The 19,395-nt window shown below is 37.1% G+C and overlaps 1 protein-coding gene across 1 annotated transcript in view; it reads right to left on the bottom strand.

The window, feature by feature from the left end:
• The window catches only part of LOC136261181 (uncharacterized), a 156,029-nt gene that overhangs the window by 72,921 nt on the left and 63,713 nt on the right, over positions 1 to 19,395 (bottom strand). The window lies entirely within an intron of this gene.

Here is a 19,395-nt window from a genome sequence, read left to right as displayed (position 1 = left end):
TTTGTTAAAGGCTCCATCATAACAGAAATGGGGGAACTTGGGTCTTTACAAGTCATAAAGGTAGCAATAATTTCACTGAAATATCTCACTATGTTGTGATGATTTCATTCACAAGGTTAACAATGAAGATAGTGACCAATAATAATCAACTGCAACTAAAGTAATTATCTGGATAATGAGTATGCAGATTTGTACTAATAGGCTAACATTTCAAGAATTGTTCACTTTTTGTGATAAAAATACCAAATGCTTGGTACAGTATACTAAATCTCATTCAAAACAGCTTATAGAAGTGCGCGTCCAAGTAAAGCAGAGAAGGTTACTGTGTATAGTCATGGGCAATCATTCAAAATTTTGAATGCCTATCAATACTTTTTGAAAAGCCCATAAAACCAGTCTAGCAGCGTGAAAAGTTTTAAATAAAGGTGAAGCCCTTTGTATTTAATGTTTTTATAAAGCTACAGTGTAGTTTGAGGCAGGTGGAACACTACAATTTGTTGTAGTAACACAAGTAAGCCAGCCCGTAAAAAGCTATAGGCTCTATTGGCATTTCTGGGGCATAGTGACACTGTATATTAAATTTATTAGGTCCTGTGGAAGCATTTTTGGTGTGTTTCTTCCCAGTGACTCAGATACAAGCCTTCAAAGAGCTTGTTTCACTTGAAAAAACTACTAAAAGTTCAATAAAACGTCTATACAACCAATAACTAAAAAAATCACTTCCACAGGACCTAGATATTTTAGTTGTTTAGTCACTTCGGTTGAAATTATAAGAATTCATTAATCTCTTAGTCTGGTTTTTGGCTGCAGGTTTTTATAAAACATCGCTCTATTGTGGACCACACACCCAAGAACAGTCATTGTTCTACAGTAAAAACAAACAAGCACAATTATTTGTATTGCTAACACAACACAGTTGTTGAAATTATTTATCCCTGCTTGGTTTAAAGCAGATTTTGTAATTTGTTCCGCCCACACATTTTAAACTATTCTGTAACCTTAACTGTGACAAAAAGTGATGATATCATGGTGCGGCCATGTGTGAGGTATGCAAGTTGTAAATATTTATCTAATCCAAAACAGCCAAGCTGTAAAAAAAGAGTGCGGCCCTGAGAAAGGCTATGGTGAAAAAAGATGTGAAATCCAAGGTGGCGGCCAAGAAATGGCTGTGATGGTAGGTTAATGGTAAAAATTTTAATAACGACAAGTCAGGTGAATTTTGTGCCAAGACCAAGCGGCACCAAATTCACCTGAATTGTTGTTATTAAAATTTTTACCATTAACCTACCATCACAACCATTTCTTGGCCGCCACCTTGGATTTCACATCTTTTTCACCATAGCCTTTCTCAGGGCCGCACTCTTTTTTTACAGCTTGGCTATTTTGGATTAGATTTCACTTCTTTTTGTATTTGTATACCCCAAAGCCGGCCATAAATGGCTTTAGGGCTTTTTAACCTGTCATTTTTTCTTTACTACAGGAAGAAGAAAAGATAAAGCAGGGTGATATCTTTGTAGCTAACCTCTCTGCAAGGTGGTCCTTCTAGCTGATCTCTCTACCGGATGACTTGTTTGTAGCTGAACTCTCTACAGGGTGATTTGTTTGTAGCTGAATTCTCTACAGGGCAATTTGTTTGTAGCTGAACTCTCTACAATGTGACTTCTTTTAGCTGATCTCTCTACAGGGTGATTTGTTTGTAGCTGAACTCTCCACACTGTAACTTCTTCTAGCTGAACTATCTACAGGGTGACTTGTTTGTGGTTGAACCCTCTACAGGGTGATTTGTATGTAGCTGAACTCTCTACAAGGTAACTTCTTCTAGCTGATCTTTCTACAGGGTGATTTGTTTGTCTGACTCTCTACAGGGCAATTTGTTTGTTTGCAGCTGAACTCTCTACATGGTAGTTTCTTTGTAGCTGAACTCTCTACAATGTAACTTCTTCTAGCTGAACTCTCTACAGGGTGACTTGTTTCTAGCTGAACTCTCTACAGGGTGATTTGTTTGTAGCTGAACTCTCTACAAGGTAACTTCTTCTATCTGATCTTTCTACAGGGTGATTTGTTTGTAGCTGAATTCTCTACAGGGAAATTTGTTTGCAGTTGAACTCTGTACATGGTAGTTTCTTTGTAGCTGAACTCTCTACAATGTAACTTCTTCTAGCTGAACTCTCTACAGGGTGTCTTGTTTCTAGCTGATCTCTCTACAATGTAACTTCTTCTAGCTGAACTCTCTACAGGGTAACTTGTTTGTAGCTGAACCCTCTACAGGGTGATCTGTTCGTAGCTGAACTCTCTGCAAGGTAACTTCTAGCTGATCTTTCTACAAGGTGATTTGTCTGTAGCTGAATTCTCTACAGGGCAATTTGTTTGCTGTTGAACTCTCTACATGGTAGTTTCTTTGTAGCTGAACTCTCTACAATGTAACTTCTTCTAGCTGAACTCTCTACAGGGTGACTTGTTTCTAGCTGATCTCTCTACAGGGTGACTTGTTTCTAGCTGAACTATCTACAGGGTGATTTGTTTGTAGCTGAACTCTCTACAATGTAACTTCTTCTAGCTGAACTCTCTACAGGATGACTTGTTTCTAGCTGATCTCTGTACAGGGTGACTTGTTTCTAGCTGAACTATCTACAGGGTGATTTGTTTGTAGCTGAACTCTCTACAATGTAGCTTCTTCTAGCTGAACTCTCTACAGGATGACTTGTTTCTAGCTGATCTCTGTACAGGGTGACTTGTTCCTAGCTGAACTCTCTACAGGGTGATTTGTTTGTAGCTGAATTCTCTATAGGGTGATTTGTTTGCAGCTGAACTCTCTACATGGTAGTTTCTTTGTAGCTGAACTCTCTACAAGGTAACTTCTTCTAGTTGATCTTTCTACAGGGTGATTTGTTTGTTTCTACAGGGCAATTTGTTTGCAGCTGAACTCTCTACATGGTAGTTTCTTTGTAGCTGAACTCTCTACAATGTGACTTCTTCTAGCTGAACTCTCTACAGGGTGACTTGTTTCTAGCTGATCTCTCTACAGTGTAACTTGTTTCTAGCTGAACTCTCTACAGGGTGATTTGTTTGTAGCTGAATTCTCTATAGGGTGATTTGTTTGCAGCTGAACTCTCTACATGGTGGTTTCTTTGTAACTGAACTCTCTACAATGTAACTTCTTCTAGCTGAACTCTCTACAGGGTGATTTGTTTGTAGCTGAACTCTCTACAAGATAACTTCTTCTAGCTGATCTTTCTACAGGGTGATTTGTCTGTAGCTGAATTCTCTACAGGGAAATTTGTTTGCTGCTGAACTCTCTACATGGTAGTTTCTTTGTAGCTGAACTCTCTACAATGTAACTTCTTCTAGCTGAACTCTCTACAGGGTGACTTGTTTGTAGCTAAACCATCTACAGGGTGATTTGTTTGTTGCTAAACTCTCTACAAGGTAACTTCTTCTAGCTGATCTTTCTACAAGGTGATTTGTCTGTAGCTGAATTCTCTACAGGGCAATTTATTTGCTGCTGAACTCTCTACATGGTAGTTTCTTTGTAGCTGAACTCTCTACAATGTGACTTCTTCTAGCTGAACTCTCTACAGGGTGTCTTGTTTCTAGCTGATCTCTCTACAGTGTAACTTGTTTCTAGCTGATCTCTCTACAGGGTGATTTGTTTGTAGCTGAACGCTCTACAAGGTAACTTCTTCTAGCTGATCTTTCTACAGGGTGATTTGTTTGTAGCTGAATTCTCTACAGGGCAATTTGTTTGCAGCTGAACTCTCTACATGGTAGTTTCTTTGTAACTGAACTCTCTACAGTGTAACTTCTTCTAGCTGAACTCTCTACAGGATGACTTGTTTCTAGCTGATCTCTGTACAGGGTGACTTGTTCCTAGCTGAAGTCTCTACAGGTGATTTGTTGCAGCTGAACTCTCTTACATGGTGGTTTCTTTGTAGCTGAACTCTCTACAAAGTGACTTCTTCTAGCTGATCTATCTACAGGATGACTTGTTTCTAACTGAACTCTCTACAGTGTGATCTGTTCATAGCGGAACTTTCTACTGGGTGATTTGTTTGCAGCTAAACTCTTTGCATGATTGTTTCTTCGTAACTGAACTCTCTACAAGGTAACTTCTTCTAGCTGATCTCTCTACAGGATGACTTGTTTCTAACTGAACTCTCTACAGTGTGATCTGTTCATAGCGGAACTTTCTACTGGGTGATTTGTTTGCAGCTAAACTCTTTGCATGATTGTTTCTTTGTAACTGAACTCTCTACAAGGTAACTTCTTCTAGCTGATCTCTCTACAGGGCAATTTGTTTGCAGCTGAATTTTCTACAGGGTGATTTATTTGAGCTGAACTCTCTACATGATGGCTTCTTTGTAGCTGAACTCTCTATTAGGTACCTTCTTCTAGCTGATCTGACTACAGGGTGACTTGTTTGTAGCTGAATTCCCTATAGAATAACTTGCAATGTAATATAACTGAGTAAATCATACATGCAGCTGAATGCTTTATTAGGGTGACTGTTCTATTAGAGTATCTCGATCTCGCATTTGCTGCACGCAGTTGCCTTTCGAATCATTACTCAGTGATTTGTAATGCGATTCTTCTGTACTACTGCAAGAACTTTCTATGATGATTATTCCAGCTACATACAGATTTTCAGCTCGTTGCTCTAAGCGGTTTGCCTGGTAGACACGAAAACTAATAGTTTTTTTATTCATAAAAATCGATCGCGTAATTTTGACACAGGTTGGGTTTTGTGTCATATCTCCATGGTCTTTATCCCGATTCCTTTCAAACCACTAAAAGGCACTCCTATGATGATTGCTCCATCTACATATCAATTTTCAACTGATTCCTCCAAGGGGTTTACCCTGTAGGCGTGACAGACCTTTGACCTTATTTTACGCAAATAATCGGTCATAACTCCGTGAATGTTCATCGGATTCCTACCAAAGTTGGTACGGAGATCCGCCTTAATGAGCCCTTTAAGTGTGCCAAATTTCAGCCCAATCCGAGCACGCATTCGTGTTTTATGGCGAATTTTGCGAAGTGTGCGAAATGAAGATGAAGAAGAAAAAAACGAAGAAATTAAAACGAAATTTTGTTCGCTCGTATCTCGGAAATGGCTGGAGCGATTTTCTTCAAATGTGGTATGTAGACTCCCCTAACTGGGCGGCACGTCTCTAGCAAATTTGGTTCCAATCGGATAAGGAATCACAGAGCTACATAGGTGTGAAAATTGCATTTTCTTTCTTCCTGTTAATATACTCACGGTGTGGCGCGCCGGCTTCTTGGGCCGCACGACACACTATCGTGTGTCTTGATCAGATAATACAATATTATTGTTAAACTATTAATGATAACTATGTGATGCTGCTAGTCTTTAAGTGTGTGAGCATCTTCATAAATGCCACTCAAATGTGATTCTCAAGAAAGCAAAGTGTATAGATTCTTTGATAGCAATAAATAGTTTGAATTTGGCCGCCTTTCCTTTGTTCATAGCATTGCAGGAAAGGCGGCCAATCTCAAACTATTTATTGCTATCAAAGAATCTATACACTTTGCTTTCTTGAGAATCAAATTTGAGTGGCATTTATGAAGATGCTCACACACTTAAAGACTAGCAGCATCACATAGTTATCATTAATACTTTAACAATAATATTGTATTATCTGATTAATATTAACAACTTGCATACCTCACACATGGCCGCACTATGATATCATCACTTTTAGTCGCAGTTAACTCTGCTTTACTTGGACGCGCACTTTTTTAAAGGCTATAAGCTGTTTTTGGATGGGATTTCAAACCTTTTTGTTATATAGAATAAGCATATTCTCACTGTTGAAAACGGTAGGTGGGTTTCCATGGTTTTGACATGCAGAAACCCCTTTTAATTTAGATTACAGTGACAGAATATTAAAATACAACTGTAATTTTAGTGGCATGTGACTGCAGTCAACTAACATCTATTTTAACTAGTAAACCCTTAGTAACACTTTACCTTCACAGCTGCCCGGCATTAAAACAATCAAAATACTCTAATAGAGCAGTCTTTAATACAGCAATCAAAGTTACAGCATAGTTACAACTTCTGTGTAGCCTTGCATTGTGTAGTTAAAATGCTAGCTACTTACAGACTTTACAATATAAAAATACAGCACTTGTAGAAATGTGACTGTTGTATTAGAGTGATTGACTGCTCTATTAGAGTATCTCAATCTACTTCAAGCATTGACTAATTAAGACAGAGAAACCACGCCCCTGCCCATATCAGTACGAGCTCTTGTGAAAATGAAATGAGAATGGTAGAGAAATGGCGAGTATATCCAGAGACAATAGAGAGGTGTGTAATTATGTAATAAATGCCTTTAAAATTTATATTACTAATAAATAAGTGCACCAAAATAGGCTGTGATCTTTGCGAGAATGTTAAGACTGTTGTCTCATCGCTCAAAGGTTGTCTTTTTGTGTTGAAGAGATTGACAATATTGGTAAGTTTAATCGTACATGCATTTGTGCTGTTTATGAACTTAATTGTAAAAGGCGTAATTAGTGCAAACCATGATAACATGTATCGGTGGCTAAAGAACTATTTTTTACAACTATCCCAAACCTGGGGGGGGGGAGGTAGTAGTACATATAAATAAATTTTCTTTGTTACATTATTTTGTATTTTGCTCTATATTGTCACAATTGTTATGTAGCAAAATGTTAGTGAAGGGAATGATTGAAGTGGGATTTCAGGGTAGTGTGGGAGCATAGTTTACCTAGTTGAAACATAAGTTGTAGAAAAATTGAATCTGGAAGCAATTTGAGATAAGTGACTGAGCCCTGGAACTAAAAACAAACTTACAGTAATGTACAAGCCAATTCTTTAGATCACACTATTGTTTAATAAGATTTTAAGGCAATTATTTTATACCAATAGTGGACTGTGAAATTACCATAACTATAAGTTGCAATTTTAGTGGAATTTTTTTTTGAAAATGGTAATCTCAAGACTGGATCTTGAGGTACTTTTAGGCAAATCCCTGTAAACATGCACAGCAAATGTATGTAATTTTTGACTTTATTCTTTTCTGTAGTGAAGCTTGCCAGTTAGTCTGACTTTTACGACTAGCCAAATCATCATTTACAACTGGTCTAAAGTCATTTACGACTAGCTTTTAGGCCACAACTAGCCCCCTTTTTTAGGCCCTGAAATGTATTTTGTACAGTGGAATCTCTATCATGACATATACAATTATTAGACATTGGACCAGGGTGAAAAGTTTACTGCTATATTTCTTGATAATTAATCCTCCACTAATAGTACAGTGAAAACTGGTCATTATTGTAGGGACAATATTTTTTGACCTAACTTATTAAGGAAGTGGCTGCAGTTTGCAGCCGTGAGCAATTGGTAAAAAGCATCTGCAATGCAGTTTGTGAGATTTCAGACTACCAGAAGCCCTGGAATGCCTTCAATGCATGAAATCCCAAATATCCACAGTGGACCTACCTTGGTGGCCACTTATACAGAAGGCTGCCTCTCTAAGAAAGTCAACTTTTAAATTCTCCTGTGAGACATATGTATGGTTAAATCAGTGCCTTGCTAAAGCAGCTACCTGCTTATCATTAAACCAAGAAATTTTGGCCCGAAAGTAACTATCTTACTGCACCTACTTATCTGATTTACTTAGGTATATATGGTAGCCATATCAGTATACTTAGCAGTGACACATTATGAGTATTTATGTTACGATGTGTTATGTTATCAAAACTTGAACGTGTCATTTTGTATACAGAGCAATCTGCCACAAGGTTGGCCATAAAGTGACCTGAGTAAGGTTTCAGTGTATATCGTTAACCATTAATATTGTTCACCATTGTTAACTGTACATACTTATATGCATTTTTTACTTTTCATAACTTTTCCTATTCAGGTTTACTGATAGGCACTATGCAGTATTGTTGACTGGTCTGTGCATAATGTGGTGATTTGGAATGCTAAAATGGTACGTAGCATTTCTTTTATGCAAATAAATATAATCGAAGGGGCCAGGGGACAAGTGCCATTTGAAAGATTAGGTGACCACATAATGGGCGTTAAACAGAATTTTGGGACATTAATTGAATTTTTGTAATATTTGCTAAAAGTTATATTGAGACTGCCATGAACTTGTAAACTCTGTTGTTTAATTGGTGACAATATTATTCACATGGTTAAACCAAGCCATTATAATTTTTAGAAAATTGAAAATCTAAAATGGCACATGTCTCCCTTTTCCACTGACCCCTTCAATTATATTCTCCTCTATAAATACTCAGTTCCATTGTGCCACTGGGTCATGAGCAGGGGTACAGCCAGGATTTTTTTGCAGGAGATTCGGATTTAAAGTGGAATGTCTTAAGGGGAAGGCCTTGGTGCTTCCCCTAGACCATGTTTGAACGAAAATGATGCATGCACAAAATGTGCCCTTAGGCAGTAACATCAAAAGTAGGACTGGGACGAATATTGAAATTTACCTTCGAATATTCGCTAATAAAATGTTCGAACATTCGAAGCTTACGTGTTAGCTTTCAAGTTACAGGTTTTCTTGTATTTCTGCACATCCTTCTTATGTTTTACCTTTCTAAACCTATTTAATAAGTTTGTAAGCATTTAGAAAGTGTATAGTGGCAGTACTGAATGACGTGATCGATCAATTGCAAATGGGCGTGTCCGCTATACTGCAATCATGCATAGGTAAACACCAAGTAATGGCTAAAAGTACGTTTTCCATGCATTATCTATTACTTTATAAGGTGTTTTAAGGCTGCAACTATTGTAGCAAGTTGAACTGCGATGGTTTAAAAGTGGGCGTGGCACACGAAGATCAATTGCGAAGAGACGAACACTGATCACGCAAGAGGAATAAGCAGCTGCAATAAAGATAACAACGATTAATTGTAATTCTTTCATAGACTATGAGTACATTACAAAGCTTCGAAGGATACTTTTATAATTCGAAGTTTATGTAACCTTCTAACCCACGAAGCATTCGAGGCTTCGTCCCAGCCCTAATTAAAAGGTGCTGTTTGTGCATCAAATTAGCTAAAACCTACACATTTCCAGCCAGCATACTGACAGCCAACTTCAATTTCCTAGCACACAGAAGCCCTCCACACTCAAGTCCCTTAGTTGGCAATACTTCTTTCCAGCTATACATTATTCTTGGCTGGTCCTCCTTTTGATGGTCAATAACTTCAGACATGGCTTGCACTCCAATATGTTTGAGACATCACGTGCCCACAACATTTACCAAATAAACAAACCATTCATCAGGTAAATATACATCAATAATTCACAGTTTGTGCTAACCTGACCAGACTTGGGTCCAAATACATTTCATAGTATTTCAATACAAATACAAATACTGTAAATTTTTCCAAATACAAATACTTTGGTCACGACAGTATTTAAATACAAACAAGTACATGAAAAAAAATGCACAGTAGGGATATAACACTTCTTATTGTTTTATAGCGATTTAATATCATGGACTACTCCAACTTGTTTCAATACTTTTATCAATGTGCTATGGTCCCTACTCTGGTTGAATATCCAAATTTTTTCATGTACTTGTTTCTTAACTTCTTTCGTAAATAATTTTATTATGACTGGTGAACCCACGCATACCGCATCTGAAAAGGCACCGTGCGCCCCAGCTATATCAATTTTTGTCTGAAAAGTGAAGTATCCATTACGTTTCGTTGTCAGCTATGTTCAATCCGTTACACAGCATTTCGAATTAAGAACTGTTCGAAAAGCACCTCTACAATCCACGCATACCAAAAGAAAGAAATTTTGCCATGCACCCCAATCATATTAATTATCGTCTGAAAAGTGAAGTATCCATTACGCTTCACTGTAGGCTACATTCAACCCGTTACACAGCAGTACGAATCAAGAACTGTTTGAAAAGCACCTCTGCAATCAAAATAGCCACAATGAAAAATACAGACGATTTCCGTTTCAAAGGGAAGCCATCAAGTGCTTGTGCCAAATCGACACCTTTCCCTGTCAGCAAAGATGAATGGGACAGAAAGGAGGACATTGGTAAGTCCATGAAGAATGCATTGTACGTACTGCGGTATGCCAAAACGCACCTGTTGGGCCGAAGCGACGTTGAAGAGTGAAAAAATCAAGCCCGTAGCCTTAGCCGTTATTGAGTTACACTTGTCTGAAGGCATCAGTCAGTCAGTTACTACTCAGTCAGTAGAAAATTCCGTTGAATAAAAAAAATTTTAAATTCTGTAGCAACTTGTTGAGAGCATTTCAGGTTGATCTGAAAGCTTGTTTGGGCTTAGTTTTACCTCACCAATATAGCCTCATTGTCATCAGGGAAAATGGAGGCTGGTTTTTGGGTGATATTATTTTGTGGGCCACGCCTTCTCCTTTGTGGTCCCTACTATACAGTTACTACTGTACTGTATGATATAAATACTTTCCATAGTATTTAAATACAATTTAAATACTTTAATTTCTCTAATTTAGTATCTACGCTGTACACATGCTAGTTGCGCTTATTAATTTTTGTTAACACTGTTACTATTGAGATTAAATTGTAATACCTGCCAGCTCTACCATAGCCCCTATGCATGTACAGAGGTGTATGTATATTATAATGTCACTATTGATTGCATCTAATCTTTTATCTGTTAGTCTATATATCTCAGGTCGCAATATTTTCCCTGCAGTACTAAAAAGTCTTTCAACAGTTGACTTCAAAGGAAAAGTAACTGCTTATTAATCCAGTGAAATATATATTTGAAAGTAGTGTGGACCAAAGGTGTTGACAAGCTATGCATAGCTGATCTCACACTCTTTATGATCAAATGTTTATTTGATTTTACCATCTTATTGTAGCAAAAGTAATCCTAAGTATTTAATTAAATTAGGAAAGTATTTAATTACAAATACATCCAGTTCCCAAACTACAATTACAATTGAAATCATTCAAAATTGTATTTAATTGCAATTAAATACAAATACTAATGTAATTGAACCCAAGTCTGAACCTGACACATCTATAACACGACCACTCTAGTTTAGCAGATGCTGCCTTGTAATAAATCATTGAACAGTCCTTCGCCATTTCACTCGTGCATCACATGCGCAATTGATCATATGATGCAATAGATATGGTTCAGCATTAATGTGATGTGACCCTCAAGAGTAGTACAGAGGAGTGCCAGTGGACAAATAGCTACCGGAGAGCTCCAGTGCTATAAGATTTGGTGTGATTTTAAAAAATTCTGCCTCTGAAAGGGGGATTCGTCTGAACCATCCGAACCCTCCCTGCACACCCCTGGTAAGTGGGTTGAGTCAGGACACTTGGGTCACATTTTGTCCTGGCTAAGTGGATCTCAACCACTGACAGAAGGTATAGGATCAGATCATGTGAATAAATTACAGTGTAGTTTGTCTATTGCCACCTTCGCTCAATAAGCAGGTAGCACTGTATAAATTCTCACTTTGGAATTGGCTTTTTGAGAGAGGTTGTCTTTCTATACTGGTGGCCATTAAGACAGGTTTCCTTGATTGTACAATGGAGTATACATACTAGAGATGCAACAATATCCTCCACTTAGTGTTGTTTGATAGTGATGCAATGGAAACTATGTATCATTGTACTTAAATATTATAATGTTGCAACTCTAGTACACATTTATAACAAGAATGTGTATTAACTGTTTAGGCACACTGGAGCCACACCCACTCATCTGGATTCTACAAATGGAGTCATACCAACTCGTTGTCAGTGCACTTACTCATCTGTGTTTGGATGAATATGCCGTCGTGTGAGACCGTGGGCCACTGGAGAAATGGAGATATCGCAGTCATTATATTGTACAATTCTTACTTTTATTATTGTGAAAACCGTTGGGTATTCATGTGTCCACGGTATGTTATAACTACACGTTTACCTATATAATTTTGTGTAGAGGTGCTATAAAATTGCCAAGTATTTTTAACTTATTGGAATCAGTTATGTAAAATAGAATAAGAAAATGCTATAAACTCTTTGTGTAGCACTCTTATCAAGATTCACGGTAGGAAGTCGCACGGCCAGTAAAGCAGAAATATGCAGCAGACAATAAATGAAGCAACCGCTACATGTGAGGATTTTACAGAACAAACATCAAATTCAGCTTGCCTGTAACTCACCTGTCATTTATGCTATCCCTCTGAAACTGTAGAGTTAAACTTATCGTGTCACTAGTAGGCATGAGGCTATTATGCTCCAAAAATTGAGCATATGCTTTTGAGCAGTGCTCAAAAAATCACCTATTATGCTTTTGAGAATTGCCCATTATTCCCAAAATTATGCCACTATAATTGGCTAATAATGCCAATTTATTGTTGTATCAGACCATTTTCATTGATGTTTAAGCTTCAAATAGTCTTGAATTCTTTAGCTGGTTGTTGTATTAGAGTATTTCATTTCAATGTGACTGCTTTATTAGAGTAAAAAATCTTCAGTGACTGTTCTATTAGAGTTTCTGACTGCTCTATTAGAGTATCTCGATCTTTTTAAACGGAATTGTGCAATCTGCAGATTTTCCTACTGTTAAAGCTTTATAATCACCTCAAAATGCTAGCATAATTCCTGATTCTCATACATACCTATTATGCCCGAAATTATGCTGGCATAATCGCCGCATCCCTAGTCACTAGTAACTAGCACACAAGCAGTGAAGCAAATCCACGTTGACTGTTTCAAGATCGAGATTGCCGACATCAAAGAGGAGGTTTGGTTGTTTTGCAGTTAGACACAACCGCAAGTGTATATGATCTATTTAGGTGGTGTTATAATGTTACAATAAACATGCCCATCAACACAAAATTTTTGTACAATTATAAAGAATACACTTTATCTTCAAGCAAAAGTTAAGCAACAAAATAATTTTGCAACTATATAAGATTCTTGTATAGGTATCACTCTGAAATTCCTTGGTAAAATGATGACTATTACTGATGAAACATGTCACTGTGAACACAAAACATGAAGAAAACATTAATTTTTATTCTTTTTTTATATGCTGCTCAACTACATGCTATAGCAATATACAACACAAGCATGTAAACTGTGTGGCACTCTTGGAATCAAATCTGAACTGCTGATCCCACCAACCTCACAGCCTTATGGCGATAAAAACCAAAAGTTTGCTGGTAACTTGTACCAGTGGCCAGACAACACATTATTACATTACCTACTCAAAGTTTGATGGCTGGGGATGGTTTGAACAGATACTGCAACGAAAAATAAAATGAAAACTGTGCAGGTTATCATGATAAGTTATCCATTAAATATTACCCAAAAGTATTGATTAGCTGTGTTTTGATGGCTGAGTCAAGTTGAGCTCTGGTAATTTGTGTAAACTCTCGATTATTGGAACTAATCAATTATTGGTATCCTGAACTCAATTATTGGCACAAGTGACTGGAATAGTTTCTGTGCAATTATGGATCCTGTATTGGCAAAGACATGTGGCATCATGTGTGGTGAAGATGTCACAGGTAATTTTCTGCATTGTATTTAATGTTATATACACATTTAAACATATTATAGAACAGTGATGTTAAACCTGCTAGGTATAACGGAATTCCCAAGGAACTGCACAAGGTGAGAAGTGATGTAGAGGTCGACCACAGTCTTTGTCCACTCCAGCTACATTAACAATGGGTTTGGCACCTGGTTAAACGAAGAGATTAAGATATGAATTCAGCCATCGATGCAGTTTACCACAAACATTTGAAGACGACTGAGGCAGCAAAACTATTTGGCATACCATGACAAATATTGGGAGATAGAATACCTCACAAAGTTGTCCATGGTACAAAACCTGGTCCCAAGTAGAGTTGTATTGAATATCAAATCACAGTAGCTGATAATTATCTGTTTTTACCATAATCAGAAATCAGTTGTAATGGGCTGTGGCCAACAGATTATTAGTCTATTCAGTTTCAGCAGCTGCAGTACCCCCACTGGAGGGCTGGTGTCAAAGGCTCTGGCATGTACGTACGTAATTTGTTTATGTTTTGTGGTAACCATAAAAATAAACAATGATGGTTGGAGCCCTAGCCCACTAGTCTGACTAGCAACTTTGAGTTGAGGTAAGTGTACAACCTCACAGCATCAGCTATACTTTTAGTGGAGTATGCACAAGTGTAACTTGAGTAGAGACCTACAATTGGGTATTGGTTAACTATCTGTAAAATAGGGTAAAAATATTGGATATCGGTTTTGCCTAAAAAGTGGGAATTGGTACAACACTAGTCCCAAGCCTCATCTAACCAGAGAAGAATTTGTATTTGCTGGTGTTTTGGTTGATACGGCAAAGGCTGAATAAGAAAAGATTAGAAAATAGGTATTAACCATAGCTGAAAATGTTGCTCGAGAGAAAGGCGTGCTGAAAACAGATCGAAACAGCAAATTATCAAATGGGTGATACTACCATTTCATGCAAAGTGACCTTAACTTAAGTAAGAGTGATCCAAAAGCTGTAAAGATGGAATACTCGAATGAAGAAACAATGACAGAGTACTTTGCAATGCTAAAAGATGTGATGACTAAGGAGAAGCTGTTAAATAGTCTAAGCCAGATATACAACAATGTAGACAAAACTGGCATGCCATTGGATCATCGGCCACCCAAAGTCATTGTCAAGAGAGGACAAAATAAGGTATGTTGTAGAAAATCAGGCAACAGAAGTCAGGTTACAGTGATAGCCTGTGTCAGTACCACTGGACATGCCATGCCCCCATACATGATATTTGATGCATAAAGCATGAACTATGAATGGATGAAAGGAGAGGTCTCTGGCACATGATATGACTTGAGTGATAAAAGGTGGGTAAATACTGAGTTATTTATGGATAGCTAGTTGGCTTCTCTTAAAACATGCAGTTGCAGTTACTAGTATTAGATGGCCAGCCTCTTGATGCTAGTGTATTTAAACCTTTAAAGCAATATTGGCATGGTGCTTGTCATAGGTTTCTGCAAAGGAACTTTGGTAAGGTAATTACCAAGTATGATTTTCACCCCTTTCACATGAGATATGAAACAATACCATGATACCCACAATGACAGTTAGAAGGAGTGGCATATACCCAAATCACTTTTCAAAATTCCTGCATATGCCCTTTGCCAGTATGGCTAGCTGTTGAAATTTCAGTCGTTCTGTGTGACTTGCTTTTGCTTGCCTTATAATCAAGAAGTTTCCATTACAGCTAAGTGACTGTTATATTAGAGTAGTTTATATAGAATGACTGCTTCGTTAGAGTATCTCGATCTTTTCACCAAAATCATCATTCACAACAGTGCTATTAGTGTTGCTATCATGCATGTGAAAAACTATAGATTAAAGTTTAAAATGTGTCCTGTTCCATGATAGATTCCAGATTCTGGAATCCTAAAGTTTCAATTTCCTAATGTTTCGAGTAGTGTGTAAAATCCAAAAGTGTTTCCTGAAATCCCTGGAAACACCCCTGGGTATGCCCAGCTGGTGGCCAAGCTGCTTCTACTAGTACCACAGATGCTGAACCTTTAGTACCAATCTTTAATTCTGTGGAAGAAAAATGTTTTGAAAGACGATATGAAAATCAATTTTATATTCCTGATCTCCAGTACTTGCTTTGATTAAAAGACTGACATCCAGACCATTTTCAGGAACTATCATCATCTAAGGCTCCACATTTGGCTGCTATTTCAATGAAAGTTCACAGTCAGACTTCGATTAACAAATTCATCCACTGTTACTTCTTTAGCTGTAGAACAGCAAGAAGAAAAGGTATCTGCTGATATAGAACAGTCACCAAAGGCAAGACATGTCACCACAATGACATAATGCTTTTTAGAGATGCAAGACATGGTACCCCCTGTGGAAGGCTATATACCAGAACAACCAGCCAGACCATCTGGAGAGCAAACTGATGTGCAAGGTATTGACACCTGCAGATAATACATTGTTGGCGATGCCAAGATCTGATGTCCCATGTTAAAGACCATCTAACAGAGCAACCAGTCAGACCTTCAGGTGAGCAATTTGTTGTGCCTTCTCCTCCTGAGCATGAAGGAAATTTGAAGCATATTAGTAAGAACTTGGTGCAGTATGTGCCAGTGAAGCAAAAAAACATCCAGTTCTAGTTGTGTGACTGGTGCAAGGATTCTAGCTAGTAAGACGTGTGCTCAAATTATCTTTGAACGTGAAGAAAAGAAAGTAGAAAGAAGAGAAAGAAGCAAGGAAGGTTTTGCCAGAGAGCAAGAAGAAGTATCAGCTAGAAAAAGCAGTAGCTGAAATAAGAAGAGGCTGGTAAAAGAAAAAAAAAAGCTGCTAGGAATAAAGAACAGGAATCTAGGTCCTGAAAAAGGCAAAACAATGTTGTTAATAATGTTGATAAGGGACAGGTGACATCAGACTATGAAGATGATGACAATGATGATGATAATGAAATTGAGTCAGCTTGCCCAACTAGGTCAACGGTAAGATGGTTTAATGGAAAGTATCAACTAATGTTGTGTGTGCTTCTGTATGTATGAGGCTGAAGAGACAGGTTTTTAGTGGGTAAACTGTGTGTGCCAGTGATGGGTCCATGAAGACTGCTACACAGAAGTATTGACTGACAAATGTTGAAGAGAACTTATTTGTCTATATTGTGCCTTATAACAGTTGTTGCATACTTAAGCATAATCATATGGTGTGTTGTAAATGTTCATAATTATCTTGATAGTAATAAGATTTTTATTGTGATTTATTCAGGGACGGTTAAGTAAAAGGTGTGGTATGTGTTGGTTTTTTTTCTTCAAAATTATAGGGTAATCTTAAAGATAGGAATTTGTTGGAATACTGATATTTGAAGCTTTATTTACTCTTAATGGGGTGTGGATAATTAAGTACATGTGCCAATAATTGAGAATTACCTTTGTGAGTTTAAGTGTGTATAACTCCATCAATAATCCGATGTGTTTGAAATTTGAGTACTTGGTAGAGGGGCTTCTAGTGTTTTTCTTTTGCCTACCAAGGTACAGTGTTTGCTTCAGTTCTTTGTGTGCTGATAATTGATGCTTTATGCTAAATGATGCTTTGTTTGTTTGTTGTATGTTTAAGTTTATTGCTAGCAGATCTTGTGGAGTGGTGACAAATTTGTATTTCTGACTATCAATAAAGTAGTCTAATGGAAATTTAAATAAAGAAAAGTAGCTATGTCATAGTGATCATAAGTATGTAACATACAGAGTCAGATTTTGAAGTTAGAAATATAGATGCTGGGAGATTCTGTGCTGCATTCATTCAAGAGTGGAGATATCACAAAGAACTATAGACTCATACAGATGGGATAAGGGAATAGCAATAAAGTAAAGTACAGTGGAACCTCAGTTATCCAGACCCCACTTATCCGGATTCTCAGTTAACTAAACTACAGAAATGACTGCTCTATTAGAGTAGTGACTGTTCTATTAGGGTAGTTGAAATACTGGTAATTTAAAAAATATTCTTTATGCTATTAAGTTATTTTTATGCACAGTTTCAGAGATTCAGACTCCCTGGTCCCAAGGGGTTCAGATAACTGAGGTTCCACCGTAGCTGAGATCTTACTAGTGCTAAGTAAAGAGTTCTCTTCGTAGAGATGTCAATTGTATGGCCAAACACACATCGGAGCAATCTAAGTGTTTTATAAGATTTAGATGATATGAGGTTGTAATGTTCTCTATAGATACGCAAGTCAGTGATGATTATGAGTGCGTCATTAGTGAATTAATTTAAAGCTTCATATTGTAGCTCTATATAGCCATTATCAAGTTACACTTGTCTGAAGGCATAGTCAGACAGTCTGTCAGTCAGTAGAAAATTCCACTGAATATATTTTTGTAGTCACCTATTGGATGCATTTCAGGTCACACTGAAAACACTTTTGGGCTTGATTATACCTAACCAATACTGCCAAGGCACTATGAAGGTGATGTGAGGTTAAATATTTTTTATAAGACATTGCAAACCTCCATGATCTCAATATACAGTACTACCATACTGTATGATAAATAACAAGTCAGCATGGCTAAACCAACGATGAAATTTACATTTCAGATGATGATGGTCCCTATTTGCTTGAAAACTTTCAAGTTTTTCTTTACACTTCTTTGTTAATTTTTTTGTAACATAATTCACTATATTAGTAAACTTTTGTGTCACCGCAATAAAGGACTATGCCAGATGTACGAGGCTATATTGTATGACATAACACAATCGCCTACATGAATTAGTAATAAGCAATGTAGCTGTTTCACACATTTTTCGAGTATGTAATTACCATTACACAGCTCTACACATGACACATGATATGTTAAGCTATCCCAGAACCAATCTGCATACTTTGACTCTTACAGATGTAGTGCTAAATTTGTGTTCTTACATGATAGGCAAAATGAGGCCATCGGTACATTACCAGAATTTGACACCTTATGCTGTCAATGAAAAGAAATGGGATATAAAGGTAAATCCGTGATATATGTATTGCATGTACATATGATGGTATGCCTAAAGGCATCTGTCAGACTGAAGTGAAATCTAACATTGAGAAAATCAAGCCGTTAGCCTAAGCTGATATTGAATTATGCTTGTCTGAAGGTATCAGATAGTAATTAGTTAGTCAGTCAGTAGAAACATCCGCAAATAATTTTTATCGCAACGACTTAATGGAAATGTTTTGGGTCACACTGAAGGCACTTTTAAGCTTAATCAATACTGTCAAGGCACTGTGAACAGGCTGGTGTTTAGTCAATATTATTCATTGGAATGTGCAAACCTTCATGAGTCCTACTAGAGCACTACCATACTGTATGATGTTTATTCATATTTCTTATCTTCCTAGATCATTGCATCAACATGTACATATGTAACATGGGTTAAGATAACACTACAGAAATTGAGGTGCATGCAGTGATTCAATTTGTGCTGATACCGCTTAAGTTTGTCATTGTTGTAGTATTTGCTATTATTACCTTCTAAAGGACTGCTAACATATTATGCAGCCTTGCAGTAAATTCTCACCACCACTTTCAGAATTATTAATTGGACTTGATGTTGAGTGGTGATCCATATGTTTGATAAAGGTGTACATTACTGACCACTTAATTAGAGTATTTATTTATTGATAATTTATAACGAAAGTGATTCACTAATCCAATAGACTTCCCATTAAATCAAAAATTTAATTCATTTTGAGGATTAATAAAATACAGGAACTTGTTCATGCTACTGATCAACATTTTGCAAAGAAAATCACATACCTGGAACAGCGCACATCACACCAGCATCATGTCCATGATCACAATTATGATATCCCCATCCTAAGTGTGTACAGTCTCCAATTGTTTGTTC

This window comes from Dysidea avara, chromosome 7 (assembly GCF_963678975.1).
Source record: "Dysidea avara chromosome 7, odDysAvar1.4, whole genome shotgun sequence".
NCBI classification, from domain to species: Eukaryota; Metazoa; Porifera; class Demospongiae; order Dictyoceratida; family Dysideidae; genus Dysidea; species Dysidea avara.
The sequence above is the reverse complement of the archived record's forward strand: the minus strand, read 5'-3'. Positions and strand labels throughout refer to the sequence as shown.